Here is a 19568-nt window from a genome sequence, read left to right on the forward strand (position 1 = left end):
CCTTGAAGGTGAGGCTTCCCACGCGTGCTCATAGCCATTGGGCCTCAAACCCAAAAAAACGCCTGCAGCACCTGGGGTTCACAGCCGGTCTCCCATGCAGCTACTAACCAGGCCTGAAGCCGCTTAGCTTCCGCGATCTGACGAGAGCAGGCGCTTTCGGCTTAGTGTGGTCGCAGGCAACCTCCAAGGCGCCGTTCCGGCGCCTTGAAGGTGAGGCTTCCCACGCGTGCTCATAGCCATTGGGCCTCAAACCCAAAAAAGCACCTGCAGCACCTGGGGTTCACAGCCGGTCTCCCATGCAGCTACTAACCAGGCCTGAAGCCGCTTAGCTTCCGCAATCTGATGAGAGCGGGCGCTTTCGGCTTAGTGTGGCCGCAGGCAACCTCCAAGGCGCCGTTCCGGCACCTTGAAGGTGAGGCTTCCCACGCGTGCTCACAGCCATTGGGCCTTAAACCCAAAAAAACTCATGCAGCACCTGGGGTTCACAGCCGGTCTCCCATGCAGCTACTAACCAGGCCTGAAGCCACCTAGCTTCCGCGATCTGACGAGAGCGGGCGCTTTCGGCTTAGTGTGGCCGCAGGCAAGAAGGTGAGGCTTCCCACGCGTGCTCATAGCCATTGGGCCTCAAACCCAAAAAAACGCCTGCAGCACCTGGGGTTCACAGCCGGTCTCCCATTCAGCTACTAACCAGGCCTGAAGCCGCTTAGCTTCCGCGAACTGACGCTTTCGGCTTAGTGTGGCCGCAGGCAACCTCCGAGGTTCTGTTCCGGCGCCTTGAAGGTGAGGCTTCCCACGCGTGCTCATAGCCATTGGGCCTCAAACCCAAAAAAACGCCTGCAGCACCTGGGGTTCACAGCCGGTCTCCCATGCAGCTACTAAACAGGCCTGAAGCCGCTTAGCTTCCGCGATCTGACAAGAGCGGGCGCTTTCGGCTTAGTGTGGCCGCAGGCAACCTCCAAGGCGCCGTTCCGGCGCCTTGAAGGTGAGGCTTCCCACGCGTGCTCATAGCCATTGGGCCTCAAACCCAAAAAAAACGCCTGCAGCACCTGGGGTTCACAGCCGGTCTCCCATGCAGCTACTAACCAGGCCTGAAGCCGCTTAGCTTCCGCAATCTGACGAGAGCGGGCGCTTTCGGCTTAGTGTGCCCGCAGGCAACCTCCAAGGCGCCGTTCTGGCGCCTTGAAGGTGAGGCTTCCCACGCGTGCTCATAGCCATTGGGCCTCAAACCCAAAAAAACACCTGCAGCACCTGGGGTTCACAGCCGGTCTCCCATGCAGCTACTAACCAAGCCAGAAGCCGCTTAGCTTCCGCGATCTGACGAGATCGGGCGCTTTCGGCTTAGTGTGGCCGCAGGCAACCTCCAAGGCGCCGTTCCGGCGCCTTGAAGGTGAGGCTTCCCACGCGTGCTCATAGCCATTGGGCCTCAAACCCAAAAAAACACCTGCAGCACCTGGGGTTCACAGCCGGTCTCCCATGCAGCTACTAACCAGGCCTGAAGCCGCTTAGCTTCCGCGATCTGACGAGAGCGGGCGCTTTCGGCTTAGTGTGGCCGCAGGCAACCTCAAAGGTGCCGTTCCGGCGCCTTGAAGGTGAGGCTTCCCACGCATGCTCATAGCCATTGGGCCTCAAACCCAAAAAATCGCCTGCAGCACCTGGGGTTCACAGCCGGTCTCCCATGCAGCTACTAACCAGGCCTGAAGCCGCTTAGCTTCCGCGATCTGACGAGAGCGGGCGCTTTCGGCATAGTGTGGCCACAGGCAACCTCCAAAGCGCCGTTCCGGCGCCTTGAAGGTGAGGCTTCCCACGCGTGCTCATAGCCATTGGGCCTCAAACCCAAAAAAACGCCTGCAGCACCTGGGGTTCACAGCCGGTCTCCCATGCAGCTACTAACCAGGCCTGAAGCCGCTTAGCTTCCGCGATCTGACGAGAGCGGGCGCTTTCGGCTTAGTGTGGCCGCAGGTAACCTCCAAGGCGCCGTTCCGGCGCCTTGAAGGTGAGGCTTCCCACACGTGCTCATAGCCATTGGGCCTCAAACCCAAAAAAACGCCTGCAGCACCTGGGGTTCACAGCCGGTCTCCCATGCAGCTACTAACCAGGCCTGAAGCCGCTTAGCTTCCGCGATCTGACGAGAGCGGGCGCTTTCGGCTTAGTGTGGCCGCAGGCAACCTCCAAGGCGCCGTTCCGGCGCCTTGAAGGTGAGGCTTCCCACGCGTGCTCATAGCCATTGGGCCTCAAACCCAAAAAAACGCCTGCAGCACCTGGGGTTCACAGCCGGTCTCCCATGCAGCTACTAACCAGGCCTGAAGCCGCTTAGCTTCCGCGATCTGACGAGAGCGGGCGCTTTCGGCTTAGTGTGGTCGCAGGCAACCTCCAAGGCGCCGTTCCGGCGCCTTGAAGGTGAGGCTTCCCACGCGTGCTCATAGCCATTGGGCCTCAAACCCAAAAAAACGCCTGCAGCACCTGGGGTTCACAGCCGGTCTCCCATGCAGCTACTAACCAGGCCTGAAGCCGCTTAGCTTCCGCAATCTGACGAGAGCGGGCGCTTTCGGCTTAGTGTGGCCACAGGCAACCTCCAAAGCGCCGTTCCGGCGCCTTGAAGGTGAGGCTTCCCACGCGTGCTCATAGCCATTGGGCCTCAAACCCAAAAAAACGCCTGCAGCACCTGGGGTTCACAACCGGTCTCCCATGCAGCTACTAACCAGGCCTGAAGGCGCTTAGCTTCCGCGATCTGACGAGAGCGGGCGCTTTCGGCTTAGTGTGGCCGCAGGCAACCTCCAAGGCGCCGTTCCGGCGCCTTGAAGGTGAGGCTTCCCACGCGTGCTCATAGCCATTGGGCCTCAAACCCAAAAAAATGCCTGCAGCACCTGGGGTTCACAGCCGGTCTCCCATGCAGCTACTAACCAGGCCTGAAGGCGCTTAGCTTCCGCGATCTGACGAGAGCGGGCGCTTTCGGCTTAGTGTGGCCGCAGGCAACCTCCAAGGCGCCGTTCCGGCGCCTTGAAGGTGAGGCATCCCACGCGTGCTCATAGCCATTGGGCCTCAAACCCAAAAAAACGCCTGCAGCACCTGGGGTTCACAGCCGGTCTCCCATGCAGCTACTAACCAGGCCTGAAGCCGCTTAGCTTCCGCGTTCTGACAAGAGCGGGCGCTTTCGGCTTAGTGTGGCCGCAGGCAACCTCCTAGGCGCCGTTCCGGCGCCTTGAAGGTGAGGCTTCCCACGCGTGCTCATAGCCATTGGGCCTCAAACCCAAAAAAACGCCTGCAGCACCTGGGGTTCACAGCCGGTCTCCCATGCAGCTACTAACGAGGCCTGAAGCCGCTTAGCTTCCGCGATCTGACGAGAGCGGGCGCTTTCGGCTTAGTGTGGCCGCAGGCAATCTCAAAGGCGCCGTTCCGGCGCCTTGAAGGTGAGGCTTCCCACACGTGCTCATAGCCATTGGGCCTCAAACCCAAAAAAAACGCCTGCAGCACCTGGGGTTCACAGCCGGTCTCCCATGCAGCTAATAACCAGGCCTGAAGCCGCTTAGCTTCCGCGATCTGACGAGAGCGGGCGCTTTCGGCTTAGTGTGGCCGCAGGCAACCTCCAAGGCGCCGTTCCGGCTCCTTGAAGGTGAGGCTTCCCACGCGTGCTCATAGCCATTGGGCCTCAAACCCAAAAAAAACGCCTGCAGCACCTGGGGTTCACAGCCGGTCTCCCATGCAGCTACTAACCAGGCCTGAAGCCGCTTAGCTTCCGCGATCTGACGAGAGCGGGCGCTTTCGGCTTAGTGTGGCCGCAGGCAACCTCCAAGGCGCCATTCCGGCGCCTTGAAGGTGAGGCTTCCCACGCGTGCTCATAGCCATTGGGCCTCAAACCCAAAAAAAACGCCTGCAGCACCTGGGGTTCACAGCCGGTCTCCCATGCAGCTACTAACCAGGCCTGAAGCCGCTTAGCTTCAGCGATCTGACGAGAGCGGGCGCTTTCGGCTTAGTGTGGCCGCAGGCAACCTCCAAGGCGCCGTTCCGGCGCCTTGAAGGTGAGGCTTCCCACGCGTGCTCATAGCCATTGGGCCTCAAACCCAAAAAAACACCTGCAGCACCTGGGGTTCACAACCGGTCTCCCATGCAGCTACTAACCAGGCCTGAAGGCGCTTAGCTTCCGCGATCTGACGAGAGCGGGCGCTTTCGGCTTAGTGTGGCCGCAGGCAACCTCCTAGGCGCCGTTCCGGCGCCTTGAAGGTGAGGCTTCCCACGCGTGCTCATAGCCATTGGGCCTCAAACCCAAAAAAACACCTGCAGCACCTGGGGTTCACAGCCGGTCTCCCATGCAGCTAATAACCAGGCCTGAAGCCGCTTAGCTTCCGCGATCTGACGAGAGCGGGCGCTTTCGGCTTAGTGTGGCCGCAGGCAACCTCCAAGGCGCCGTTCCGGCGCCTTGAAGGTGAGGCTTCCCACACGTGCTCATAGCCATTGGGCCTCAAACCCAAAAAAACACCTGCAGCACCTGGGGTTCACAGCCGGTCTCCCATGCAGCTACTAACCAGGCCTGAAGCCACTTAGCTTCCGCGATCTGACGAGAGCGGGCGCTTTCGGCTTAGTGTGGCCGCAGGCAACCTCCAAGGCGCCGTTCCGGCGCCTTGAAGGTGAGGCTTCCCACGCATGCTCATAGCCATTGGGCCTCAAACCCAAAAAACCTCCTGCAGCACCTGGGGTTCACAGCCGGTCTCCCATGCAGCTACTAACCAGGCCTGAAGCCGCTTAGCTTCCGCAATCTGACGAGAGCGGGCGCTTTCGGCTTAGTGTGGCCGCAGGCAACCTCCAAGGCGCCGTTCCGGCGCCTTGAAGGTGAGGCTTCCCACGCGTGCTCATAGCCATTGGGCCTCAAACCCAAAAAAACGCCTGCAGCACCTGGGGTTCACAGCCGGTCTCCCATGCAGCTACTAACCAGGCCTGAAGCCGCTTAGCTTCAGTGATCTGACGAGAGCGGGCGCTTTCGGCTTAGTGTGGCCGCAGGCTACCTCCAAGGCGCCGTTCCGGCGCCTTGAAGGTGAGGCTTCCCACGCGTGCTCATAGCCATTGGGCCTCAAACCCAAAAAAACACCTGCAGCACCTGGGGTTCACAGCCGGTCTCCCATGCAGCTACTAACCAGGCCTGAAGCCACTTAGCTTCCGCGATCTGACGAGAGCGGGCGCTTTCGGCTTAGTGTGGCCGCAGGCAACCTCCAAGGCGCCGTTCCGGCGCCTTGAAGGTGAGGCTTCCCACGCGTGCTCATAGCCATTGGGCCTCAAACCCAAAAAAACGCCTGCAGCACCTGGGGTTCACAGCCGGTCTCCCATGCAGCTACTAACCAGGCCTGAAGCCGCTTAGCTTCCGCGATCTGACGAGAGCGGGCGCTTTCGGCTTAGTGTGGCCACAGGATACCTCCAAGGCGCCGTTCCGGCGCCTTGAAGGTGAGGCTTCCCACGCGTGCTCATAGCCATTGGGCCTCAAACCCAAAAAAACGCCTGCAGCACCTGGGGTTCACAACCGGTCTCCCATGCAGCTACTAACCAGGCCTGAAGGCGCTTAGCTTCCGCGATCTGACGAGAGCGGGCGCTTTCGGCTTAGTGTGGCCGCAGGCAACCTCCAAGGCGCCGTTCCGGCGCCTTGAAGGTGAGGCTTCCCACGCGTGCTCATAGCCATTGGGCCTCAAACCCAAAAAAACGCCTGCAGCACCCGGGGTTCACAGCCGGCCTCCCATGCAGCTACTAACCAGGCCTGAAGCCGCTTAGCTTCCGCGATCTGACGAGAGCGGGCGCTTTCGGCTTAGTGTGGCCGCAGGCAACCTCCAAGCCGCCGGAACGGCGCCTTGAAGGTGAGGCTTCCCACGCGTGCTCATAGCCATTGGGCCTCAAACCCAAAAAAACACCTGCAGCACCTGGGGTTCACAGCCGGTCTCCCATGCAGCTACTAACCAGGCCTGAAGCCGCTTAGCTTCCGCGATCTGACGAGAGCGGGCGCTTTCGGCTTAGTGTGGCCGCAGGCAACCTCCAAGGTGCCGTTCCGGCGCCTTGAAGGTGAGGCTTCCCACGCATGCTCATAGCCATTGGGCCTCAAACCCAAAAAATCGCCTGCAGCACCTGGGGTTCACAGCCGGTCTCCCATGCAGCTACTAACCAGGCCTGAAGCCGCTTAGCTTCCGCGATCTGACGAGAGCGGGCGCTTTCGGCGTAGTGTGGCCACAGGCAACCTCCAAAGCGCCGTTCCGGCGCCTTGAAGGTGAGGCTTCCCACGCGTGCTCATAGCCATTGGGCCTCAAACCCAAAAAAACGCCTGCAGCACCTGGGGTTCACAGCCGGTCTCCCATGCAGCTACTAACCAGGCCTGAAGCCGCTTAGCTTCCGCGATCTGACGAGAGCGGGCGCTTTCGGCTTAGTGTGGCCGCAGGCAACCTCCAAGGCGCCGTTCCGGCGCCTTGAAGGTGAGGCTTCCCACACGTGCTCATAGCCATTGGGCCTCAAACCCAAAAAAACGCCTGCAGCACCTGGGGTTCACAGCCGGTCTCCCATGCAGCTACTAACCAGGCCTGAAGCCGCTTAGCTTCCGCGATCTGACGAGAGCGGGCGCTTTCGGCTTAGTGTGGCCGCAGGCAACCTCCAAGGCGCCGTTCCGGCGCCTTGAAGGTGAGGCTTCCCACGCGTGCTCATAGCCATTGGGCCTCAAACCCAAAAAAACGCCTGCAGCACCTGGGGTTCACAGCCGGTCTCCCATGCAGCTACTAACCAGGCCTGAAGCCGCTTAGCTTCCGCGATCTGACAAGAGCGGGCGCTTTCGGCTTAGTGTGGTCGCAGGCAACCTCCAAGGCGCCGTTCCGGCGCCTTGAAGGTGAGGCTTCCCACGCGTGCTCATAGCCATTGGGCCTCAAACCCAAAAAAACGCCTGCAGCACCTGGGGTTCACAGCCGGTCTCCCATGCAGCTACTAACCAGGCCTGAAGCCGCTTAGCTTCCGCAATCTGACGAGAGCGGGCGCTTTCGGCTTAGTGTGGCCACAGGCAACCTCCAAAGCGCCGTTCCGGCGCCTTGAAGGTGAGGCTTCCCACGCGTGCTCATAGCCATTGGGCCTCAAACCCAAAAAAACGCCTGCAGCACCTGGGGTTCACAACCGGTCTCCCATGCAGCTACTAACCAGGCCTGAAGGCGCTTAGCTTCCGCGATCTGACGAGAGCGGGCGCTTTCGGCTTAGTGTGGTCGCAGGCAACCTCCAAGGCGCCGTTCCGGCGCCTTGAAGGTGAGGCTTCCCACGCGTGCTCATAGCCATTGGGCCTCAAACCCAAAAAAACGCCTGCAGCACCTGGGGTTCACAGCCGGTCTCCCATGCAGCTACTAACCAGGCCTGAAGCCGCTTAGCTTCCGCAATCTGACGAGAGCGGGCGCTTTCGGCTTAGTGTGGCCACAGGCAACCTCCAAAGCGCCGTTCCGGCGCCTTGAAGGTGAGGCTTCCCACGCGTGCTCATAGCCATTGGGCCTCAAACCCAAAAAAACGCCTGCAGCACCTGGGGTTCACAACCGGTCTCCCATGCAGCTACTAACCAGGCCTGAAGGCGCTTAGCTTCCGCGATCTGACGAGAGCGGGCGCTTTCGGCTTAGTGTGGCCGCAGGCAACCTCCAAGGCGCCGTTCCGGCGCCTTGAAGGTGAGGCTTCCCACGCGTGCTCATAGCCATTGGGCCTCAAACCCAAAAAAATGCCTGCAGCACCTGGGGTTCACAGCCGGTCTCCCATGCAGCTACTAACCAGGCCTGAAGCCGCTTAGCTTCCGCGATCTGACGAGAGCGGGCGCTTTCGGCTTAGTGTGGCCGCAGGCAACCTCCAAGGTGCCGTTCCGGCGCCATGAAGGTGAGGCTTCCCAAGCGTGCTCATAGCCATTGGGCCTCAAACCCAAAAAAAACGCCTGCAGCACCTGGGGTTCACAGCCGGTCTCCCATGCAGCTACTAACCAGGCCTGAAGGCGCTTAGCTTCCGCGATCTGACGAGAGCGGGCGCTTTCGGCTTAGTGTGGCCGCAGGCAACCTCCAAGGCGCCGTTCCGGCGCCTTGAAGGTGAGGCATCCCACGCGTGCTCATAGCCATTGGGCCTCAAACCCAAAAAAACGCCTGCAGCACCTGGGGTTCACAGCCGGTCTCCCATGCAGCTACTAACCAGGCCTGAAGCCGCTTAGCTTCCGCGATCTGACAAGAGCGGGCGCTTTCGGCTTAGTGTGGCCGCAGGCAACCTCCTAGGCGCCGTTCCGGCGCCTTGAAGGTGAGGCTTCCCACGCGTGCTCATAGCCATTGGGCCTCAAACCCAAAAAAACGCCTGCAGCACCTGGGGTTCACAGCCGGTCTCCCATGCAGCTACTAACGAGGCCTGAAGCCGCTTAGCTTCCGCGATCTGACGAGAGCGGGCGCTTTCGGCTTAGTGTGGCCGCAGGCAACCTCAAAGGCGCCGTTCCGGCGCCTTGAAGGTGAGGCTTCCCACACGTGCTCATAGCCATTGGGCCTCAAACCCAAAAAAACGCCTGCAGCACCTGGGGTTCACAGCCGGTCTCCCATGCAGCTAATAACCAGGCCTGAAGCCGCTTAGCTTCCGCGATCTGACGAGAGCGGGCGCTTTCGGCTTAGTGTGGCCGCAGGCAACCTCCAAGGCGCCGTTCCGGCTCCTTGAAGGTGAGGCTTCCCACGCGTGCTCATAGCCATTGGGCCTCAAACCCAAAAAAACGCCTGCAGCACCTGGGGTTCACAGCCGGTCTCCCATGCAGCTACTAACCAGGCCTGAAGCCGCTTAGCTTCCGCGATCTGACAAGAGCGGGCGCTTTCGGCTTAGTGTGGCTGCAGGCAACCTCCAAGGCGCCGTTCCGGCGCCTTGAAGGTGAGGCTTCCCACGCGTGCTCATAGCCATTGGGCCTCAAACCCAAAAAAACGCCTGCAGCACCTGGGGTTCACAGCCGGTCTCCCATGCAGCTACTAACCAGGCCTGAAGCCGCTTAGCTTCAGCGATCTGACGAGAGCGGGCGCTTTCGGCTTAGTGTGGCCGCAGGCAACCTCCAAGGCGCCGTTCCGGCGCCTTGAAGGTGAGGCTTCCCACGCGTGCTCATAGCCATTGGGCCTCAAACCCAAAAAAACACCTGCAGCACCTGGGGTTCACAACCGGTCTCCCATGCAGCTACTAACCAGGCCTGAAGGCGCTTAGCTTCCGCGATCTGACGAGAGCGGGCGCTTTCGGCTTAGTGTGGCCGCAGGCAACCTCCTAGGCGCCGTTCCGGCGCCTTGAAGGTGAGGCTTCCCACACGTGCTCATAGCCATTGGGCCTCAAACCCAAAAAAACACCTGCAGCACCTGGGGTTCACAGCCGGTCTCCCATGCAGCTACTAACCAGGCCTGAAGCCACTTAGCTTCCGCGATCTGACGAGAGCGGGCGCTTTCGGCTTAGTGTGGCCGCAGGCAACCTCCAAGGCGCCGTTCCGGCGCCTTGAAGGTGAGGCTTCCCACGCATGCTCATAGCCATTGGGCCTCAAACCCAAAAAACCTCCTGCAGCACCTGGGGTTCACAGCCGGTCTCCCATGCAGCTACTAACCAGGCCTGAAGCCGCTTAGCTTCCGCAATCTGACGAGAGCGGGCGCTTTCGGCTTAGTGTGGCCGCAGGCAACCTCCAAGGCGCCGTTCCGGCGCCTTGAAGGTGAGGCTTCCCACGCGTGCTCATAGCCATTGGGCCTCAAACCGAAAAAAACGCCTGCAGCACCTGGGGTTCACAGCCGGTCTCCCATGCAGCTACTAACCAGGCCTGAAGCCGCTTAGCTTCAGTGATCTGACGAGAGCGGGCGCTTTCGGCTTAGTGTGGCCGCAGGCTACCTCCAAGGCGCCGTTCCGGCGCCTTGAAGGTGAGGCTTCCCACGCGTGCTCATAGCCATTGGGCCTCAAACCCAAAAAAACACCTGCAGCACCTGGGGTTCACAACCGGTCTCCCATGCAGCTACTAACCAGGCCTGAAGGCGCTTAGCTTCCGCGATCTGACGAGAGCGGGCGCTTTCGGCTTAGTGTGGCCGCAGGCGACCTCAAAGGCGCCGTTCCGGCGCCTTGAAGGTGAGGTTTCCCACACGTGCTCATAGCCATTGGGCCTCAAACCCAAAAAAACACCTGCAGCACCTGGGGTTCACAGCCGGTCTCCCATGCAGCTACTAACCAGGCCTGAAGCCGCTTAGCTTCCGCGATCTGACGAGAGCGGGCGCTTTCGGCTTAGTGTGGCCGCAGGCAACCTCCAAGGTGCCGTTCCGGCGCCTTGAAGGTGAGGCTTCCCACGCGTGCTCATAGCAATTGGGCCTCAAACCCAAAAAAACGCCTGCAGCACCTGGGGTTCACAGCCGGTCTCCCATGCAGCTACTAACCAGGCCTGAAGCCGCTTAGCTTCCGCGATCTGACGAGAGCGGGCGCTTTCGGCTTAGTGTGGCCGCAGGTAACCTCCAAGGCGCCGTTCCGGCGCCTTGAAGGTGAGGCTTCCCACGCGTGCTCATAGCCATTGGGCCTCAAACCCAAAAAAATGCCTGCAGCACCTGGGGTTCACAGCCGGTCTCCCATGCAGCTACTAACCAGGCCTGAAGCCGCTTAGCTTCCGCGATCTGACGAGAGCGGGCGCTTTCGGCTTAGTGTGGCCGCAGGCAACCTCCAAGGCGCCGTTCCGGCGCCTTGAAGGTGACGCTTCCCACGCGTGCTCATAGCCATTGGGCCTCAAACCCAAAAAACGCCTGCAGCACCTGGGGTTCACAGCCGGTCTCCCATGCAGCTACTAACCAGGCCTGAAGGCGCTTAGCTTCCGCGATCTGACGAGAGCGGGCGCTTTCGGCTTAGTGTGGCCGCAGGCAACCTCCAAGGCGCCGTTCCGGCGCCTTGAAGGTGAGGCTTCCCACGCGTGCTCATAGCCATTGGGCCTCAAACCCAAAAAAACGCCTGCAGCACCTGGGGTTCACAGCCGGTCTCCCATGCAGCTACTAACCAGGCCTGAAGCCGCTTAGCTTCAGCGATCTGACGAGAGCGGGCGCTTTCGGCTTAGTGTGGCCGCAGGCAACCTCCAAGGCGCCGTTCCGGCGCCTTGAAGGTGAGGCTTCCCACGCGTGCTCATAGCCATTGGGCCTCAAACCCAAAAAAACACCTGCAGCACCTGGGGTTCACAACCGGTCTCCCATGCAGCTACTAACCAGGCCTGAAGGCGCTTAGCTTCCGCGATCTGACGAGAGCGGGCGCTTTCGGCTTAGTGTGGCCGCAGGCAACCTCCAAGGTGCCGTTCCGGCGCCATGAAGGTGAGGCTTCCCAAGCGTGCTCATAGCCATTGGGCCTCAAACCCAAAAAAACGCCTGCAGCACCTGGGGTTCACAGCCGGTCTCCCATGCAGCTACTAACCAGGCCTGAAGGCGCTTAGCTTCCGCGATCTGACGAGAGCGGGCGCTTTCGGCTTAGTGTGGCCGCAGGCAACCTCCAAGGCGCCGTTCCGGCGCCTTGAAGGTGAGGCATCCCACGCGTGCTCATAGCCATTGGGCCTCAAACCCAAAAAAACGCCTGCAGCACCTGGGGTTCACAGCCGGTCTCCCATGCAGCTACTAACCAGGCCTGAAGCCGCTTAGCTTCCGCGATCTGACAAGAGCGGGCGCTTTCGGCTTAGTGTGGCCGCAGGCAACCTCCTAGGCGCCGTTCCGGCGCCTTGAAGGTGAGGCTTCCCACGCGTGCTCATAGCCATTGGGCCTCAAACCCAAAAAAACGCCTGCAGCACCTGGGGTTCACAGCCGGTCTCCCATGCAGCTACTAACGAGGCCTGAAGCCGCTTAGCTTCCGCGATCTGACGAGAGCGGGCGCTTTCGGCTTAGTGTGGCCGCAGGCAACCTCAAAGGCGCCGTTCCGGCGCCTTGAAGGTGAGGCTTCCCACACGTGCTCATAGCCATTGGGCCTCAAACCCAAAAAAACGCCTGCAGCACCTGGGGTTCACAGCCGGTCTCCCATGCAGCTAATAACCAGGCCTGAAGCCGCTTAGCTTCCGCGATCTGACGAGAGCGGGCGCTTTCGGCTTAGTGTGGCCGCAGGCAACCTCCAAGGCGCCGTTCCGGCTCCTTGAAGGTGAGGCTTCCCACGCGTGCTCATAGCCATTGGGCCTCAAACCCAAAAAAACGCCTGCAGCACCTGGGGTTCACAGCCGGTCTCCCATGCAGCTACTAACCAGGCCTGAAGCCGCTTAGCTTCCGCGATCTGACGAGAGCGGGCGCTTTCGGCTTAGTGTGGCTGCAGGCAACCTCCAAGGCGCCGTTCCGGCGCCTTGAAGGTGAGGCTTCCCACGCGTGCTCATAGCCATTGGGCCTCAAACCCAAAAAAACGCCTGCAGCACCTGGGGTTCACAGCCGGTCTCCCATGCAGCTACTAACCAGGCCTGAAGCCGCTTAGCTTCAGCGATCTGACGAGAGCGGGCGCTTTCGGCTTAGTGTGGCCGCAGGCAACCTCCAAGGCGCCGTTCCGGCGCCTTGAAGGTGAGGCTTCCCACGCGTGCTCATAGCCATTGGGCCTCAAACCCAAAAAAACACCTGCAGCACCTGGGGTTCACAACCGGTCTCCCATGCAGCTACTAACCAGGCCTGAAGGCGCTTAGCTTCCGCGATCTGACGAGAGCGGGCGCTTTCGGCTTAGTGTGGCCGCAGGCAACCTCCTAGGCGCCGTTCCGGCGCCTTGAAGGTGAGGCTTCCCACACGTGCTCATAGCCATTGGGCCTCAAACCCAAAAAAACACCTGCAGCACCTGGGGTTCACAGCCGGTCTCCCATGCAGCTACTAACCAGGCCTGAAGCCACTTAGCTTCCGCGATCTGACGAGAGCGGGCGCTTTCGGCTTAGTGTGGCCGCAGGCAACCTCCAAGGCGCCGTTCCGGCGCCTTGAAGGTGAGGCTTCCCACGCATGCTCATAGCCATTGGGCCTCAAACCCAAAAAACCTCCTGCAGCACCTGGGGTTCACAGCCGGTCTCCCATGCAGCTACTAACCAGGCCTGAAGCCGCTTAGCTTCCGCAATCTGACGAGAGCGGGCGCTTTCGGCTTAGTGTGGCCGCAGGCAACCTCCAAGGCGCCGTTCCGGCGCCTTGAAGGTGAGGCTTCCCACGCGTGCTCATAGCCATTGGGCCTCAAACCCAAAAAAACGCCTGCAGCACCTGGGGTTCACAGCCGGTCTCCCATGCAGCTACTAACCAGGCCTGAAGCCGCTTAGCTTCAGTGATCTGACGAGAGCGGGCGCTTTCGGCTTAGTGTGGCCGCAGGCTACCTCCAAGGCGCCGTTCCGGCGCCTTGAAGGTGAGGCTTCCCACGCGTGCTCATAGCCATTGGGCCTCAAACCCAAAAAAACACCTGCAGCACCTGGGGTTCACAACCGGTCTCCCATGCAGCTACTAACCAGGCCTGAAGGCGCTTAGCTTCCGCGATCTGACGAGAGCGGGCGCTTTCGGCTTAGTGTGGCCGCAGGCGACCTCAAAGGCGCCGTTCCGGCGCCTTGAAGGTGAGGTTTCCCACACGTGCTCATAGCCATTGGGCCTCAAACCCAAAAAAACACCTGCAGCACCTGGGGTTCACAGCCGGTCTCCCATGCAGCTACTAACCAGGCCTGAAGCCGCTTAGCTTCCGCGATCTGACGAGAGCGGGCGCTTTCGGCTTAGTGTGGCCGCAGGCAACCTCCAAGGTGCCGTTCCGGCGCCTTGAAGGTGAGGCTTCCCACGCGTGCTCATAGCAATTGGGCCTCAAACCCAAAAAAACGCCTGCAGCACCTGGGGTTCACAGCCGGTCTCCCATGCAGCTACTAACCAGGCCTGAAGCCGCTTAGCTTCCGCGATCTGACGAGAGCGGGCGCTTTCGGCTTAGTGTGGCCGCAGGTAACCTCCAAGGCGCCGTTCCGGCGCCTTGAAGGTGAGGCTTCCCACGCGTGCTCATAGCCATTGGGCCTCAAACCCAAAAAAATGCCTGCAGCACCTGGGGTTCACAGCCGGTCTCCCATGCAGCTACTAACCAGGCCTGAAGCCGCTTAGCTTCCGCGATCTGACGAGAGCGGGCGCTTTCGGCTTAGTGTGGCCGCAGGCAACCTCCAAGGCGCCGTTCCGGCGCCTTGAAGGTGACGCTTCCCACGCGTGCTCATAGCCATTGGGCCTCAAACCCAAAAAACGCCTGCAGCACCTGGGGTTCACAGCCGGTCTCCCATGCAGCTACTAACCAGGCCTGAAGGCGCTTAGCTTCCGCGATCTGACGAGAGCGGGCGCTTTCGGCTTAGTGTGGCCGCAGGCAACCTCCAAGGCGCCGTTCCGGCGCCTTGAAGGTGAGGCTTCCCACGCGTGCTCATAGCCATTGGGCCTCAAACCCAAAAAAAACGCCTGCAGCACCTGGGGTTCACAGCCGGTCTCCCATGCAGCTACTAACCAGGCCTGAAGCCGCTTAGCTTCAGCGATCTGACGAGAGCGGGCGCTTTCGGCTTAGTGTGGCCGCAGGCAACCTCCAAGGCGCCGTTCCGGCGCCTTGAAGGTGAGGCTTCCCACGCGTGCTCATAGCCATTGGGCCTCAAACCCAAAAAAACACCTGCAGCACCTGGGGTTCACAACCGGTCTCCCATGCAGCTACTAACCAGGCCTGAAGGCGCTTAGCTTCCGCGATCTGACGAGAGCGGGCGCTTTCGGCTTAGTGTGGCCGCAGGCAACCTCCAAGGTGCCGTTCCGGCGCCTTGAAGGTGAGGCTTCCCACGCGTGCTCATAGCCATTGGGCCTCAAACCCAAAAAAACGCCTGCAGCACCTGGGGTTCACAGCCGGTCTCCCATGCAGCTACTAACCAGGCCTGAAGCCGCTTAGCTTCCGCGATCTGACGAGAGCGGGCGCTTTCGGCTTAGTGTGGCCGCAGGCAACCTCCAGGGCGCCGTTCCGGCGCCTTGAAGGTGAGGCTTCCCACACGTGCTCATAGCCATTGGGCCTCAAACCCAAAAAAACACCTGCAGCACCTGGGGTTCACAGCCGGTCTCCCATGCAGCTACTAACCAGGCCTGAAGCCGCTTAGCTTCCGCGATCTGACGAGAGCGGGCGCTTTCGGCTTAGTGTGGCCGCTGGCAACCTCCAAGGCGCCGTTCCGGCGCCTTGAAGGTGAGGCTTCCCACGCGTGCTCATAGCCATTGGGCCTCAAACCCAAAAAAACGCCTGCAGCACCTGGGGTTCACAGCCGGTCTCCCATGCAGCTACTAACCAGGCCTGAAGCCGCTTAGCTTCCGCGATCTGACGAGAGCGGGCGCTTTCGGCTTAGTGTGGCCGCAGGTAACCTCCAAGGCGCCATTCCGGCGCCTTGAAGGTGAGGCTTCCCACGCGTGCTCATAGCCATTGGGCCTCAAACCCAAAAAAACGCCTGCAGCACCTGGGGTTCACAGCCAGTCTCCCATGCAGCTACTAACCAGGCCTGAAGCCGCTTAGCTTCAGCGATCTGACGAGAGCGGGCGCTTTCGGCTTAGTGTAGCCGCAGGCAACCTCCAAGGCGCCGTTACGGCGCCTTGAAGGTGAGGCTTCCCACGCGTGCTCATAGCCATTGGGCCTCAAACCCAAAAAAACACCTGCAGCACCTGGGGTTCACAACCGGTCTCCCATGCAGCTACTAACCAGGCCTGAAGGCGCTTTGCTTCCGCGATCTGACGAGAGCGGGCGCTTTCGGCTTAGTGTGGCCGCAGGCAACCCCCAAGGCGCCCTTCCGGCGCCTTGAAGGTGAGGCTTCCCACGCGTGCTCATAGCCATTGGGCCTCAAACCCAAAAAAACGCCTGCAGCACCTGGGGTTCACAGCCGGTCTCCCATGCAGCTACTAACCAGGCCTGAAGCCGCTTAGCTTCCACGATCTGACGAGAGCGGGCGCTTTCGGCTTAGTGTGGCCGCAGGCAACGTCCAAGGCGCCGTTCCGGCGCCTTGAAGGTGAGGCTTCCCACACGTGCTCATAGCCATTGGGCCTCAAACCCAAAAAAACACCTGCAGCACCTGGGGTTCACAGCCGGTCTCCCATGCAGCTACTAACCAGGCCTGAAGCCGCTTAGCTTCCGCGATCTGACGAGAGCGGGCGCTTTCGGCTTAGTGTGGCCGCAGGCAACCTCCAAGGCGCCGTTTCGGCGCCTTGAAGGTGAGGCTTCCCACGCGTGCTCATAGCCATTGGGCCTCAAACCCAAAAAAACGCCTGCAGCACCTGGGGTTCACAGCCGGTCTCCCATGCAGCTACTAAGCAGGCCTGAAGCCGCTTAGCTTCCGCAATCTGACGAGAGCAGGCGCTTTCGGCTTAGTGTGGCCGCAGGCAACCTCCAAGGCGCCGTTCCGGCGCCTTGAAGGTGAGGCTTCCCACGCGTGCTCATAGCCATTGGGCCTCAAACCCAAAAAAACGCCTGCAGCACCTGGGGTTCACAACCAGTCTCCCATGCAGCTACTAACCAGGCCTGAAGGCGCTTAGCTTCCGCGATCTGACGAGAGCGGGCGCTTTCGGCTTAGTGTGGCCGCAGACAACTTCCAAGGCGCCGTTCCGGCGCCTTGAAGGTGAGGCTTCCCACGCGTGCTCATAGCCATTGGGCCTCAAACCCAAAAAAACGCCTGCAGCACCTGGGGTTCACAGCTGGTCTCCCATGCAGCTACTAACCAGGCCTGAAGCCGCTTAGCTTCGGCGATCTGACGAGAGCGGGCGCTTTCGGCTTAGTGAGGCCGCAGGCAACCTCCAAGGCGCCGTTCCGGCGCCTTGAAGGTGAGGCTTCCCACGCGTGCTCATAGCCATTGGGCCTCAAACCCAAAAAAATGCCTGCAGCACCTGAGGTTCACAGCCGGTCTCCCATGCAGCTACTAACCAGGCCTGAAGCCGCTTAGCTTCCGCGATCTGACAAGAGCAGGCGCTTTCGGCTTAGTGTGGCCGCAGGCAACCTCCAAGGTGCCGTTCCGGCGCCTTGAAGGTGAGGCTTCCCACGCGTGCTCATAGCCATTGGGCCTCAAACCCAAAAAAACACCTGCAGCACCTGGGGTTCACAGCCGGTCTCCCATGCAGCTACTAACCAGGCCTGAAGCCGCTTAGCTTCCGCCATCTGACGAGAGCGGGCGCTTTCAGCTTAGTGTGGCCGCAGGCAACCTCCAAGGCGCCGTTCCGGCGCCTTGAAGGTGAGGCTTCCTACGCGTGCTCATAGCCATTGGGCCTCAAACCCAAAAAAACACCTGCAGCACCTGGGGTTCACAGCCGGTCTCCCATGCAGCTACTAACCAGGCCTGAAGCCGCTTAGCTTCCGCGATCTGACGAGAGCGGGCGCTTTCTGGTTAGTGTGGCCGCAGGCAACCTCCAAGGCGCCGTTCCGGCGCCTTGAAGGTGAGGCTTCCCACGCGTGCTCACAGCCATTGGGCCTCAAACCCAAAAAAACGCCTGCAGCACCTGGGGTTCACAGCCGGTCTCCCATGCAGCTACTAACCAGGCATGAAACCGCTTAGCTTCCGCGATCTGACGAGAGCGGGCGCTTTCGGCTTAGTGTGGCCGCAGGCAACCTCCGAGGCGCCGTTCCGGCGCCTTGAAGGTGAGGCTTCCCACGCGTGCTTATAGCCATTGGGCCTCAAACCCAAAAAAACGCCTGCAGCACCTGGGGTTCACAGCCGGTCTCCCATGCAGCTACTAACCAGGCCTGAAGCCGCTTAGCTTCCGCGATCTGACGAGAGCGGGCGCTTTCGGCTTAGTGTGGCCGCAGGCAACCTCCAAGGCGCCGGGAAACCTTCCCACGCGTGCTCATAGCCATTGGGCCTCAAACCCAAAAAAACGCCTGCAGCACCTGGGGTTCACAGCCGGTCTCCCATGCAGCTACTAACCAGGCCTGAAGCCGCTTAGCTTCCGCGATCTGACGAGAGCGGGCGCTTTCGGCTTAGTGTGGCCGCAGGCAACCTCCAAGGCGCCGTTCCGGCGCCTTGAAGGTGAGGCTTCCCACGCGTGCTCATAGCCATTGGGCCTCAAACCCAAAAAAACTCCTGCAGCACCTGGGGTTCACAGCCGGTCTCCCATGCAGCTACTAACCAGGCCTAAAGCCGCTTAGCTTCCGCGATCTGACGAGAGCAGGCGCTTTCGGCTTAGTGTGGCCGCAGGCAACCTCCAAGGCGCCGTTCCGGCGCCTTGAAGGTGAGGCTTCCCACGCGTGCTCATAGCCATTGGGCCTCAAACCCAAAAAAACGCCTGCAGCACCTGGGGTTCACAGCCGGTCTCCCATGCAGCTACTAACCAGGCCTGAAGCCGCTTAGCTTCAGCGATCTGACGAGAGCGGGCGCTTTCGGCTTAGTGTGGCCGCAGGCAACCTCCAAGGCGCCGTTCCGGCGCCTTGAAGGTGAGGCTTCCCACGCGTGCTCATAGCCATTGGGCCTCAAACCCAAAAAAACACCTGCAGCACCTGGGGTTCACAACCGGTCTCCCATGCAGCTACTAACCAGGCCTGAAGGCGCTTAGCTTCCGCGATCTGACGAGAGCGGGCGCTTTCGGCTTAGTGTGGCCGCAGGCAACCTCCAAGGCGCCGTTCCGGCGCCTTGAAGGTGAGGCTTCCCACGCGTGCTCATAGCCATTGGGCCTCAAACCCAAAAAAACGCCTGCAGCACCTGGGGTTCACAGCCGGTCTCCCATGCAGCTACTAACCAGGCCTGAAGCCGCTTAGCTTCCGCGATCTGACGAGAGCGGGCGCTTTCGGCTTAGTGTGGCCGCAGGCAACCTCCAGGGCGCCGTTCCGGCGCCTTGAAGGTGAGGCTTCCCACACGTGCTCATAGCCATTGGGCCTCAAACCCAAAAAAACACCTGCAGCACCTGGGGTTCACAGCCGGTCTCCCATGCAGCTACTAACCAGGCCTGAAGCCGCTTAGCTTCCGCGATCTGACGAGAGCGGGCGCTTTCGGCTTAGTGTGGCCGCTGGCAACCTCCAAGGCGCCGTTCCGGCGCCTTGAAGGTGAGGCTTCCCACGCGTGCTCATAGCCATTGGGCCTCAAACCCAAAAAAAACGCCTGCAGCACCTGGGGTTCACAGCCGGTCTCCCATGCAGCTACTAACCAGGCCTGAAGCCGCTTAGCTTCCGCGATCTGACGAGAGCGGGCGCTTTCGGCTTAGTGTGGCCGCAGGTAACCTCCAAGGCGCCATTCCGGCGCCTTGAAGGTGAGGCTTCCCACGCGTGCTCATAGCCATTGGGCCTCAAACCCAAAAAAACGCCTGCAGCACCTGGGGTTCACAGCCAGTCTCCCATGCAGCTACTAACCAGGCCTGAAGCCGCTTAGCTTCAGCGATCTGACGAGAGCGGGCGCTTTCGGCTTAGTGTAGCCGCAGGCAACCTCCAAGGCGCCGTTACGGCGCCTTGAAGGTGAGGCTTCCCACGCGTGCTCATAGCCATTGGGCCTCAAACCCAAAAAAACACCTGCAGCACCTGGGGTTCACAACCGGTCTCCCATGCAGCTACTAACCAGGCCTGAAGGCGCTTTGCTTCCGCGATCTGACGAGAGCGGGCGCTTTCGGCTTAGTGTGGCCGCAGGCAACCCCCAAGGCGCCCTTCCGGCGCCTTGAAGGTGAGGCTTCCCA

General features: G+C 60.9%; 12 non-coding genes and 85 pseudogenes across 12 annotated transcripts; all 97 read right to left on the reverse strand.

Moving 5' to 3' along the window:
• Nucleotides 1–59: 59 nt before the first annotated feature.
• On the reverse strand, nt 60–178 carry LOC137548571 (5S ribosomal RNA; annotated as a pseudogene).
• Nucleotides 179–261: 83 nt separating this feature from the next.
• LOC137559467 (5S ribosomal RNA) lies at nt 262–380 on the reverse strand (annotated as a pseudogene).
• Nucleotides 381–463: 83 nt separating this feature from the next.
• On the reverse strand, nt 464–582 carry LOC137553199 (5S ribosomal RNA; annotated as a pseudogene).
• Nucleotides 583–639: 57 nt separating this feature from the next.
• On the reverse strand, nt 640–748 carry LOC137554612 (5S ribosomal RNA; annotated as a pseudogene).
• Nucleotides 749–831: 83 nt separating this feature from the next.
• Nucleotides 832–950, reverse strand: LOC137548880 (5S ribosomal RNA; annotated as a pseudogene).
• Nucleotides 951–1034: 84 nt separating this feature from the next.
• Nucleotides 1035–1153, reverse strand: LOC137549672 (5S ribosomal RNA; annotated as a pseudogene).
• Nucleotides 1154–1236: 83 nt separating this feature from the next.
• Nucleotides 1237–1355, reverse strand: LOC137551812 (5S ribosomal RNA; annotated as a pseudogene).
• Nucleotides 1356–1438: 83 nt separating this feature from the next.
• LOC137557332 (5S ribosomal RNA) lies at nt 1439–1557 on the reverse strand (annotated as a pseudogene).
• An 83-nt stretch (nt 1558–1640) lies between these two features.
• LOC137547661 (5S ribosomal RNA) lies at nt 1641–1759 on the reverse strand (annotated as a pseudogene).
• Nucleotides 1760–1842: 83 nt separating this feature from the next.
• Nucleotides 1843–1961, reverse strand: LOC137558160 (5S ribosomal RNA; annotated as a pseudogene).
• Nucleotides 1962–2044: 83 nt separating this feature from the next.
• On the reverse strand, nt 2045–2163 carry LOC137554427 (5S ribosomal RNA). Its single transcript, XR_011027360.1, has one exon. It is a non-coding gene; the product is annotated as a 5S ribosomal RNA (ribosomal RNA).
• Nucleotides 2164–2246: 83 nt separating this feature from the next.
• LOC137558779 (5S ribosomal RNA) lies at nt 2247–2365 on the reverse strand (annotated as a pseudogene).
• Nucleotides 2366–2448: 83 nt separating this feature from the next.
• LOC137547905 (5S ribosomal RNA) lies at nt 2449–2567 on the reverse strand (annotated as a pseudogene).
• Nucleotides 2568–2650: 83 nt separating this feature from the next.
• LOC137547552 (5S ribosomal RNA) lies at nt 2651–2769 on the reverse strand (annotated as a pseudogene).
• Nucleotides 2770–2852: 83 nt separating this feature from the next.
• Nucleotides 2853–2971, reverse strand: LOC137558258 (5S ribosomal RNA; annotated as a pseudogene).
• Nucleotides 2972–3054: 83 nt separating this feature from the next.
• Nucleotides 3055–3173, reverse strand: LOC137558128 (5S ribosomal RNA; annotated as a pseudogene).
• An 83-nt stretch (nt 3174–3256) lies between these two features.
• On the reverse strand, nt 3257–3375 carry LOC137548973 (5S ribosomal RNA; annotated as a pseudogene).
• An 84-nt stretch (nt 3376–3459) lies between these two features.
• Nucleotides 3460–3578, reverse strand: LOC137547618 (5S ribosomal RNA; annotated as a pseudogene).
• Nucleotides 3579–3662: 84 nt separating this feature from the next.
• LOC137554439 (5S ribosomal RNA) lies at nt 3663–3781 on the reverse strand. Its single transcript, XR_011027361.1, has one exon. It is a non-coding gene; the product is annotated as a 5S ribosomal RNA (ribosomal RNA).
• An 84-nt stretch (nt 3782–3865) lies between these two features.
• On the reverse strand, nt 3866–3984 carry LOC137547675 (5S ribosomal RNA; annotated as a pseudogene).
• Nucleotides 3985–4067: 83 nt separating this feature from the next.
• LOC137548939 (5S ribosomal RNA) lies at nt 4068–4186 on the reverse strand (annotated as a pseudogene).
• Nucleotides 4187–4269: 83 nt separating this feature from the next.
• On the reverse strand, nt 4270–4388 carry LOC137549020 (5S ribosomal RNA; annotated as a pseudogene).
• An 83-nt stretch (nt 4389–4471) lies between these two features.
• Nucleotides 4472–4590, reverse strand: LOC137547717 (5S ribosomal RNA; annotated as a pseudogene).
• Nucleotides 4591–4673: 83 nt separating this feature from the next.
• Nucleotides 4674–4792, reverse strand: LOC137549258 (5S ribosomal RNA; annotated as a pseudogene).
• Nucleotides 4793–4875: 83 nt separating this feature from the next.
• LOC137550569 (5S ribosomal RNA) lies at nt 4876–4994 on the reverse strand (annotated as a pseudogene).
• Nucleotides 4995–5077: 83 nt separating this feature from the next.
• On the reverse strand, nt 5078–5196 carry LOC137547718 (5S ribosomal RNA; annotated as a pseudogene).
• An 83-nt stretch (nt 5197–5279) lies between these two features.
• LOC137559327 (5S ribosomal RNA) lies at nt 5280–5398 on the reverse strand (annotated as a pseudogene).
• An 83-nt stretch (nt 5399–5481) lies between these two features.
• On the reverse strand, nt 5482–5600 carry LOC137547554 (5S ribosomal RNA; annotated as a pseudogene).
• An 83-nt stretch (nt 5601–5683) lies between these two features.
• On the reverse strand, nt 5684–5802 carry LOC137558922 (5S ribosomal RNA; annotated as a pseudogene).
• Nucleotides 5803–5885: 83 nt separating this feature from the next.
• Nucleotides 5886–6004, reverse strand: LOC137557333 (5S ribosomal RNA; annotated as a pseudogene).
• Nucleotides 6005–6087: 83 nt separating this feature from the next.
• On the reverse strand, nt 6088–6206 carry LOC137548700 (5S ribosomal RNA; annotated as a pseudogene).
• Nucleotides 6207–6289: 83 nt separating this feature from the next.
• On the reverse strand, nt 6290–6408 carry LOC137554451 (5S ribosomal RNA). The gene has a single exon (XR_011027362.1). It is a non-coding gene; the product is annotated as a 5S ribosomal RNA (ribosomal RNA).
• Nucleotides 6409–6491: 83 nt separating this feature from the next.
• LOC137554463 (5S ribosomal RNA) lies at nt 6492–6610 on the reverse strand. Its single transcript, XR_011027363.1, has one exon. It is a non-coding gene; the product is annotated as a 5S ribosomal RNA (ribosomal RNA).
• An 83-nt stretch (nt 6611–6693) lies between these two features.
• Nucleotides 6694–6812, reverse strand: LOC137549515 (5S ribosomal RNA; annotated as a pseudogene).
• Nucleotides 6813–6895: 83 nt separating this feature from the next.
• LOC137547906 (5S ribosomal RNA) lies at nt 6896–7014 on the reverse strand (annotated as a pseudogene).
• Nucleotides 7015–7097: 83 nt separating this feature from the next.
• Nucleotides 7098–7216, reverse strand: LOC137549829 (5S ribosomal RNA; annotated as a pseudogene).
• An 83-nt stretch (nt 7217–7299) lies between these two features.
• On the reverse strand, nt 7300–7418 carry LOC137547907 (5S ribosomal RNA; annotated as a pseudogene).
• Nucleotides 7419–7501: 83 nt separating this feature from the next.
• On the reverse strand, nt 7502–7620 carry LOC137547555 (5S ribosomal RNA; annotated as a pseudogene).
• An 83-nt stretch (nt 7621–7703) lies between these two features.
• LOC137557215 (5S ribosomal RNA) lies at nt 7704–7822 on the reverse strand. Its single transcript, XR_011029540.1, has one exon. It is a non-coding gene; the product is annotated as a 5S ribosomal RNA (ribosomal RNA).
• Nucleotides 7823–7906: 84 nt separating this feature from the next.
• On the reverse strand, nt 7907–8025 carry LOC137558998 (5S ribosomal RNA; annotated as a pseudogene).
• An 83-nt stretch (nt 8026–8108) lies between these two features.
• LOC137559254 (5S ribosomal RNA) lies at nt 8109–8227 on the reverse strand (annotated as a pseudogene).
• An 83-nt stretch (nt 8228–8310) lies between these two features.
• LOC137548974 (5S ribosomal RNA) lies at nt 8311–8429 on the reverse strand (annotated as a pseudogene).
• Nucleotides 8430–8512: 83 nt separating this feature from the next.
• LOC137547620 (5S ribosomal RNA) lies at nt 8513–8631 on the reverse strand (annotated as a pseudogene).
• Nucleotides 8632–8714: 83 nt separating this feature from the next.
• Nucleotides 8715–8833, reverse strand: LOC137559469 (5S ribosomal RNA; annotated as a pseudogene).
• An 83-nt stretch (nt 8834–8916) lies between these two features.
• LOC137547676 (5S ribosomal RNA) lies at nt 8917–9035 on the reverse strand (annotated as a pseudogene).
• An 83-nt stretch (nt 9036–9118) lies between these two features.
• Nucleotides 9119–9237, reverse strand: LOC137548941 (5S ribosomal RNA; annotated as a pseudogene).
• An 83-nt stretch (nt 9238–9320) lies between these two features.
• On the reverse strand, nt 9321–9439 carry LOC137547719 (5S ribosomal RNA; annotated as a pseudogene).
• An 83-nt stretch (nt 9440–9522) lies between these two features.
• Nucleotides 9523–9641, reverse strand: LOC137549259 (5S ribosomal RNA; annotated as a pseudogene).
• An 83-nt stretch (nt 9642–9724) lies between these two features.
• On the reverse strand, nt 9725–9843 carry LOC137550570 (5S ribosomal RNA; annotated as a pseudogene).
• An 83-nt stretch (nt 9844–9926) lies between these two features.
• Nucleotides 9927–10045, reverse strand: LOC137548942 (5S ribosomal RNA; annotated as a pseudogene).
• Nucleotides 10046–10128: 83 nt separating this feature from the next.
• Nucleotides 10129–10247, reverse strand: LOC137557334 (5S ribosomal RNA; annotated as a pseudogene).
• Nucleotides 10248–10330: 83 nt separating this feature from the next.
• On the reverse strand, nt 10331–10449 carry LOC137558161 (5S ribosomal RNA; annotated as a pseudogene).
• Nucleotides 10450–10532: 83 nt separating this feature from the next.
• LOC137557226 (5S ribosomal RNA) lies at nt 10533–10651 on the reverse strand. The gene has a single exon (XR_011029541.1). It is a non-coding gene; the product is annotated as a 5S ribosomal RNA (ribosomal RNA).
• An 82-nt stretch (nt 10652–10733) lies between these two features.
• Nucleotides 10734–10852, reverse strand: LOC137558999 (5S ribosomal RNA; annotated as a pseudogene).
• An 83-nt stretch (nt 10853–10935) lies between these two features.
• On the reverse strand, nt 10936–11054 carry LOC137547677 (5S ribosomal RNA; annotated as a pseudogene).
• An 83-nt stretch (nt 11055–11137) lies between these two features.
• LOC137548943 (5S ribosomal RNA) lies at nt 11138–11256 on the reverse strand (annotated as a pseudogene).
• An 83-nt stretch (nt 11257–11339) lies between these two features.
• LOC137559000 (5S ribosomal RNA) lies at nt 11340–11458 on the reverse strand (annotated as a pseudogene).
• Nucleotides 11459–11541: 83 nt separating this feature from the next.
• On the reverse strand, nt 11542–11660 carry LOC137559255 (5S ribosomal RNA; annotated as a pseudogene).
• Nucleotides 11661–11743: 83 nt separating this feature from the next.
• Nucleotides 11744–11862, reverse strand: LOC137548975 (5S ribosomal RNA; annotated as a pseudogene).
• Nucleotides 11863–11945: 83 nt separating this feature from the next.
• LOC137547621 (5S ribosomal RNA) lies at nt 11946–12064 on the reverse strand (annotated as a pseudogene).
• Nucleotides 12065–12147: 83 nt separating this feature from the next.
• On the reverse strand, nt 12148–12266 carry LOC137556583 (5S ribosomal RNA). Its single transcript, XR_011029227.1, has one exon. It is a non-coding gene; the product is annotated as a 5S ribosomal RNA (ribosomal RNA).
• Nucleotides 12267–12349: 83 nt separating this feature from the next.
• On the reverse strand, nt 12350–12468 carry LOC137547679 (5S ribosomal RNA; annotated as a pseudogene).
• An 83-nt stretch (nt 12469–12551) lies between these two features.
• LOC137548944 (5S ribosomal RNA) lies at nt 12552–12670 on the reverse strand (annotated as a pseudogene).
• Nucleotides 12671–12753: 83 nt separating this feature from the next.
• On the reverse strand, nt 12754–12872 carry LOC137547720 (5S ribosomal RNA; annotated as a pseudogene).
• Nucleotides 12873–12955: 83 nt separating this feature from the next.
• LOC137549261 (5S ribosomal RNA) lies at nt 12956–13074 on the reverse strand (annotated as a pseudogene).
• Nucleotides 13075–13157: 83 nt separating this feature from the next.
• LOC137550571 (5S ribosomal RNA) lies at nt 13158–13276 on the reverse strand (annotated as a pseudogene).
• An 83-nt stretch (nt 13277–13359) lies between these two features.
• On the reverse strand, nt 13360–13478 carry LOC137548945 (5S ribosomal RNA; annotated as a pseudogene).
• An 83-nt stretch (nt 13479–13561) lies between these two features.
• On the reverse strand, nt 13562–13680 carry LOC137557335 (5S ribosomal RNA; annotated as a pseudogene).
• An 83-nt stretch (nt 13681–13763) lies between these two features.
• Nucleotides 13764–13882, reverse strand: LOC137558162 (5S ribosomal RNA; annotated as a pseudogene).
• An 83-nt stretch (nt 13883–13965) lies between these two features.
• Nucleotides 13966–14084, reverse strand: LOC137557238 (5S ribosomal RNA). Its single transcript, XR_011029542.1, has one exon. It is a non-coding gene; the product is annotated as a 5S ribosomal RNA (ribosomal RNA).
• Nucleotides 14085–14166: 82 nt separating this feature from the next.
• On the reverse strand, nt 14167–14285 carry LOC137559002 (5S ribosomal RNA; annotated as a pseudogene).
• Nucleotides 14286–14369: 84 nt separating this feature from the next.
• On the reverse strand, nt 14370–14488 carry LOC137547680 (5S ribosomal RNA; annotated as a pseudogene).
• Nucleotides 14489–14571: 83 nt separating this feature from the next.
• Nucleotides 14572–14690, reverse strand: LOC137548946 (5S ribosomal RNA; annotated as a pseudogene).
• An 83-nt stretch (nt 14691–14773) lies between these two features.
• Nucleotides 14774–14892, reverse strand: LOC137554475 (5S ribosomal RNA). Its single transcript, XR_011027365.1, has one exon. It is a non-coding gene; the product is annotated as a 5S ribosomal RNA (ribosomal RNA).
• Nucleotides 14893–14975: 83 nt separating this feature from the next.
• LOC137547567 (5S ribosomal RNA) lies at nt 14976–15094 on the reverse strand (annotated as a pseudogene).
• An 83-nt stretch (nt 15095–15177) lies between these two features.
• LOC137558163 (5S ribosomal RNA) lies at nt 15178–15296 on the reverse strand (annotated as a pseudogene).
• Nucleotides 15297–15379: 83 nt separating this feature from the next.
• Nucleotides 15380–15498, reverse strand: LOC137551130 (5S ribosomal RNA; annotated as a pseudogene).
• Nucleotides 15499–15581: 83 nt separating this feature from the next.
• Nucleotides 15582–15700, reverse strand: LOC137550848 (5S ribosomal RNA; annotated as a pseudogene).
• Nucleotides 15701–15783: 83 nt separating this feature from the next.
• LOC137558634 (5S ribosomal RNA) lies at nt 15784–15902 on the reverse strand (annotated as a pseudogene).
• An 83-nt stretch (nt 15903–15985) lies between these two features.
• On the reverse strand, nt 15986–16104 carry LOC137557336 (5S ribosomal RNA; annotated as a pseudogene).
• An 83-nt stretch (nt 16105–16187) lies between these two features.
• On the reverse strand, nt 16188–16306 carry LOC137551314 (5S ribosomal RNA; annotated as a pseudogene).
• An 83-nt stretch (nt 16307–16389) lies between these two features.
• On the reverse strand, nt 16390–16508 carry LOC137550923 (5S ribosomal RNA; annotated as a pseudogene).
• An 83-nt stretch (nt 16509–16591) lies between these two features.
• On the reverse strand, nt 16592–16710 carry LOC137549763 (5S ribosomal RNA; annotated as a pseudogene).
• An 83-nt stretch (nt 16711–16793) lies between these two features.
• On the reverse strand, nt 16794–16912 carry LOC137549466 (5S ribosomal RNA; annotated as a pseudogene).
• An 83-nt stretch (nt 16913–16995) lies between these two features.
• LOC137550942 (5S ribosomal RNA) lies at nt 16996–17114 on the reverse strand (annotated as a pseudogene).
• An 83-nt stretch (nt 17115–17197) lies between these two features.
• On the reverse strand, nt 17198–17316 carry LOC137551480 (5S ribosomal RNA; annotated as a pseudogene).
• Nucleotides 17317–17399: 83 nt separating this feature from the next.
• On the reverse strand, nt 17400–17518 carry LOC137549463 (5S ribosomal RNA; annotated as a pseudogene).
• An 83-nt stretch (nt 17519–17601) lies between these two features.
• Nucleotides 17602–17720, reverse strand: LOC137554487 (5S ribosomal RNA). The gene has a single exon (XR_011027366.1). It is a non-coding gene; the product is annotated as a 5S ribosomal RNA (ribosomal RNA).
• Nucleotides 17721–17787: 67 nt separating this feature from the next.
• LOC137554499 (5S ribosomal RNA) lies at nt 17788–17906 on the reverse strand. The gene has a single exon (XR_011027367.1). It is a non-coding gene; the product is annotated as a 5S ribosomal RNA (ribosomal RNA).
• An 83-nt stretch (nt 17907–17989) lies between these two features.
• Nucleotides 17990–18108, reverse strand: LOC137547876 (5S ribosomal RNA; annotated as a pseudogene).
• An 83-nt stretch (nt 18109–18191) lies between these two features.
• On the reverse strand, nt 18192–18310 carry LOC137547681 (5S ribosomal RNA; annotated as a pseudogene).
• An 83-nt stretch (nt 18311–18393) lies between these two features.
• On the reverse strand, nt 18394–18512 carry LOC137548948 (5S ribosomal RNA; annotated as a pseudogene).
• An 83-nt stretch (nt 18513–18595) lies between these two features.
• LOC137554511 (5S ribosomal RNA) lies at nt 18596–18714 on the reverse strand. Its single transcript, XR_011027368.1, has one exon. It is a non-coding gene; the product is annotated as a 5S ribosomal RNA (ribosomal RNA).
• An 83-nt stretch (nt 18715–18797) lies between these two features.
• LOC137547568 (5S ribosomal RNA) lies at nt 18798–18916 on the reverse strand (annotated as a pseudogene).
• Nucleotides 18917–19000: 84 nt separating this feature from the next.
• Nucleotides 19001–19119, reverse strand: LOC137558164 (5S ribosomal RNA; annotated as a pseudogene).
• An 83-nt stretch (nt 19120–19202) lies between these two features.
• Nucleotides 19203–19321, reverse strand: LOC137551131 (5S ribosomal RNA; annotated as a pseudogene).
• Nucleotides 19322–19404: 83 nt separating this feature from the next.
• LOC137550849 (5S ribosomal RNA) lies at nt 19405–19523 on the reverse strand (annotated as a pseudogene).
• Between the last annotated feature and the right edge of the window lie 45 nt (nt 19524–19568).

Source organism: Hyperolius riggenbachi, chromosome 2, assembly GCF_040937935.1.
Source record: "Hyperolius riggenbachi isolate aHypRig1 chromosome 2, aHypRig1.pri, whole genome shotgun sequence".
NCBI lineage: Eukaryota > Metazoa > Chordata > Amphibia > Anura > Hyperoliidae > Hyperolius > Hyperolius riggenbachi.